Source organism: Pyrus communis, chromosome 8 (genome assembly GCF_963583255.1).
Source record: "Pyrus communis chromosome 8, drPyrComm1.1, whole genome shotgun sequence".
NCBI classification, from domain to species: Eukaryota; Viridiplantae; Streptophyta; class Magnoliopsida; order Rosales; family Rosaceae; genus Pyrus; species Pyrus communis.
Window position 1 is genome coordinate 3,188,005 of NC_084810.1, and position 4,838 is coordinate 3,192,842.

At 34.5% G+C, this 4,838-nt stretch overlaps 1 pseudogene; it reads right to left on the bottom strand.

The window, feature by feature from the left end:
* Positions 1-578: 578 nt before the first annotated feature.
* Positions 579-3,612, bottom strand: LOC137743932 (protein trichome birefringence-like 43; annotated as a pseudogene).
* Positions 3,613-4,838: the final 1,226 nt, after the last annotated feature.

Below are 4,838 nucleotides of genomic sequence, written 5' to 3' on the forward strand. Positions count from 1 at the left end.
CGTGGTTTTGGCCATTTTATAGCATGGGTGGATATATATATATATATATATATATATATATATATATGTGTGTGTGTGTGTGTGTGTGTGTGTGTGTGTGTGTGTGTGTGTGTGTGTGTGTGTAGTACTGTCCTATGGAAAACGATAAGGGAATTATAGTGAGGGGTTATTACTGATAGAAAGGTAATAGTTTTGGGAAGCTTGGTTTTACTGCTTACTCACACTTTCTGTTTTGTACCCCTTCAGGTTTTAATTGCTGAGTTCGTATCGACGAGGATATATGACTAATCTTAATATCCAAGGCACTGTGGTTAAATTGTGATTTTAAATTGTCGCAACCTATAACATACGGTTTGGGGCAATATTTGGATCCAAAATTCAATCAACCCAAACTGCACCCCAAACGGTTGGAAACTTTGAAACTTTGTTACATATATGAACTCTATTACATGTTCTAATTGAATTAACAGTTAAGTTTATTATTATATCTTCTCCTCTAGCTAGCGAGAACAATTTCCATGACTCGACATCATCACCAATCACCATAACATCCCGTGCGGCCGTGCCCAAGTTCTTCTCTAGTCAGTAGTCACAAGAATAGCATACAATAGTTCATTCCATGAATCAGGGACACCAGCAGGGCACCAGTGACTACAATCATTTCCATGTTTTCCATTGAGGCCGTATACAGATGGGTGCCCGTTCATTCGTAATTGCGATAGTAACGTTATGTCCAACAAAGTTATTGGCGTTGACATTGTGGTCAAGACATCCTTGACCACAGTTGTTGCTGATGGGGGACCTCCTGGATAGATCGATCCACTAACAGGTTGAGTTTGTCCATTGCAAGTTGCCTTTGGGTCGTCCCATTCTTTTCCACTGCCCCGTCAGTATCCAAAAAATAATTAGTTACTTTTACATTTTTTCATTGTATTAAAAACATAGTTTGATACATCAAGTGTTATAATATAATTTAAATTTTTTTTTTTTTTCAAATTTCCAACCAATCATATTATTATAGTTAATGTACTAGGACCTGTTCACAGCACATAAACTAATACATTGAGGTTTACTAAAAAATTAACATGTACACTGTCACATTATTTAGTAAATAAATGTGCTAGATAAATTATGTGGCACCAACACTATTGGACGTGATATTTGATATTTCTAAAAAAACTTGTACCTGGCAGTGAGATTTAAAAAGATGATAAGAACATACTCGTAATGGGTTGGAGAAATGCCTTGAAAGAAAACTTTGGTCTTGTTAGCATCAACATTCGAGTCCACCCACTTGGACCAAGTAGTTAATCCCTCCCTAAAAGCAATCAAACGGTCCATATCCTTGAGTATTTTACCTCCTGATTCAATGTAGTCCCATCTGAAACTCCAATACAACAAGAGATTAATTATTTCTTTTGAGTATGTCGATATTTTTACACTAAGGAGTGCATGCAAAGTAAGGTTCTACTACTCCACAAATGTGAATAATTTTTCTAAACCATGATTATATATTTAACATAGGGGACGGGTTTGTGACATCATTTTTTACACAATTTTTATATAATATATATATATTTTTTTTTTGAGGCCTACTTCTTAATATTTTTCACAATCCGAACCGTCTATGTTTGAGATCTTCCGTGTGTGTATATATATATATATACACAGACACACACATATACATGTATATGTACGTTATGAGGCATTGAATCAACATTGATAAATTATAATCGAATTCGAATGTTCAATCCTAATTTACAGTATGAATATATTAAAAACTATATTAATTTCTGAGATTAGTAATTTAGTATCTTACGGTTGCTTGCTTCCTGTATGGAGCCACCAATGCCAAGTGTTGAAGATAAGCATGTCGTATCCTTTCCATGCTTTGCCACTCAAGCTTGAGAACCTCGCCTATCTCTGTCTTGACTAGATCCACTAGAAATGTATTTCGAGATAGTGTAACAGAAACTCCATATTCCTGCAAACTCCAGTTCTTAGTAATTGATACTTAACATCTTATAAGCCTAAAAGCACCCGATTCAAAGATACAAATAAAAGTCCGGTCAGTGACACATTAAGATCAATTTTAATTCAAATTTTTTTGATCGAAATGATAAATTCTAAATAATTGTTGCTCAGTCACAGATAAGAAAATTCATTAATTAAATTTAGTAATCTAATACTTCAAAGACCCAAGTAATTGAAATGTATAAGATATGGCCTTCATGAACGCCCATAGTTCTTTGAGAGTAGAGATCGTAGACATGTATGCCTGCAGAAAACTCACAGGCAAAGAAAATGCGGAGTCATCTAGAGTATAATTTGATTGGGGCACTGCAGTGTGCAACATGCATGTAAGTGACTGCCATTGGTTGAAGCTTAGAGAGTCCCCGACGAATAAGATCCTCTTCCCCTTTACCCTGCTCAGCATGTCCTCACCATTGAATCTGCACCATATATTGCATAAATGAGATATATTTAATTGAAAATTATATAATTTTATTTGAGGACACTTTGGGTCCGCTTTGAATTTTATTTCATTCAAACATCTAATTCTAATGAAGAAAATAGACATACACAATGTTATAAGAAAGAGACTAAAATGATAATCATTTAATTGAGTGGTTAAATAGTTTCGAATTTGAGCGGTTTTTCGCAAGAATGATTTCAAATACAATATCCATGAGCCTTACAAAAATGTTCCTCAAATAAACTTACTCAAAAACCCCTCAGCTAGAAGCTTAGATATATAATAAAGGGTTACCTCTGAGAGGTGTAATCAGTAGTAATGCAGTGCAAATAGTTTTATGTAGGCTGTTTATCCAAAATGGTTATGACTTCCCATTTTGATTACTGAGCTTTAAAATCGGTAGAAGTAGTCCATGAGATTGTTCACCGTCAATCATTTTGGTTCTTCTATGAGAAATCACTATTAAATTGATGGTAACTGGTGTTTTCTTCAATTGAACAGAGATTTTTCACAGAATGACCAAAATGATTGAAGGTGGACAATCTCAGGGACCACTTCTATCGATTTTAAATCTTAAGGATCAAAATGAGAAGTCGTGACAATCTTGGGGACCACCTTGGCTAAAATGCCTTATATGTATGAAGAAGACTATCAAATAGCTAGTCTCGAAGGAGAAAAAATTGGCAGATAAGAAAACAAGTTGTTTACCTTGGAAGGTCACAGTCACTGGCCGGTTTCCATCTATATTTGAGGTATTCTTTATCTGGTCTACCATTCTTCAGGCAATCGAATTCTCGATCGATGAATAATGGACACTTTGATGAATCGTAAAATGGATATGAATTATCAATTATCCAACTTCCTTGAAAATAATCACATCCATTTGACTGCTTTAGTTGTTTATCTTCGCCTGCATCACCATTACCATGCACTTTACAAGGTTGCAATATAATAACTAGCTGAGATAGAAGAGAAACAGAGGATACCATGAAACTAAACCACAAAGCCATTCTAGAAATTAATGTGATTGAAAACTGGAGGGAAGAAAGGAAATGGACACCATATATATATATATAGGGTTTTGGAAGATTTTCCTCAACTTTACAGTGTTTTAATAACATATTCTTAAAAAGCATCAAACAGAATCTAGCTTTTTCTTTTTCGTCAAAACAAAATCAGGCTGGTAAGGAATTAATATCTAGAAATTACAGAATTTGTTGTAAATGTGGGTGGATGGACTCGTAGCTTCTTATGCTGGTGGATGGACCACTAATTTCGTAAGTGCTATTATTATACAACCATTTGTAACGTATGGGATAGCCCCATTATCATAAGCCTATAAATAAGGGGCTTATCAAAGAATGAAATACGTTGAATACTGTGTTACTTTATTCATTATTAGAATTTACAATGTATAGGCACGCATGCCTTATTTTACAAAGAAAGTAATTACAAAAGATAAGAAAACTAAATCCTAAAGATAACAACCAATTACAAATTATAATCCTACCAAATATAGGACTCATAAAATATCTACAATAAAGTCAACACACTGCATCAAGTTGGTGCATTGATATCATACATACCCAACTTGATAAGTGAGTCATTGTAAAACTTTACTTGATACTCTATGAGCAAGAACATCAACCAGTTGCTCCCATAAATTCACAAACAGTATAGACACAATCTTCCTTTCAAGATTCATCAAAGTGTCTATCAACCTCCACATGCTTTGTTCTATTATGTTGTACCAAATTATTCTCTATTTCCCTTGCAGACTTATTGGCACAACATAATTTCATAGTTTCCTTTGGTTCGAAGCCAAGACATCTTAAAAGTTTACGTATACAAAGGAGTTCACATATTTCCTTCTGCCATACCCCTATAGTCGGCCTCAACAAAAGACTTTAACATTGCTTTCTGTTTTTTACTACGCCACGTAACCAAGTTCCCCCAAACAAACAAAAAATAGAACTTCTGTTAATAGCATTACCAGCCCAATCTGTTGAACAGTGCTCACTTGATACGTAATTAGCAATTGGATACTTCACCTTTCCTTATGGAAAGAACCTGTCAGGTGGTACACCACGATTTTATCTTGTTGGTAATTTATATGTATCGACAAATAAGAAAACAAGTTGTTTACCTTGGAAGGAGAACAAATTGTTGTATAAAAAAACAAGTTGTCTACCTTGGAAGGTCATAGTCACTGGGTTTCACTCTACATGTGAGGTATTCTTTATGAGGTCTACCATTCTTCAGGCATTCGAATTCTCAACTAATGAATAATGGACATTTTGATGAATCGTAAAGTGAATATGAATTATCAATTATCCAACTTCCTTCAAAATAACCGCATCCA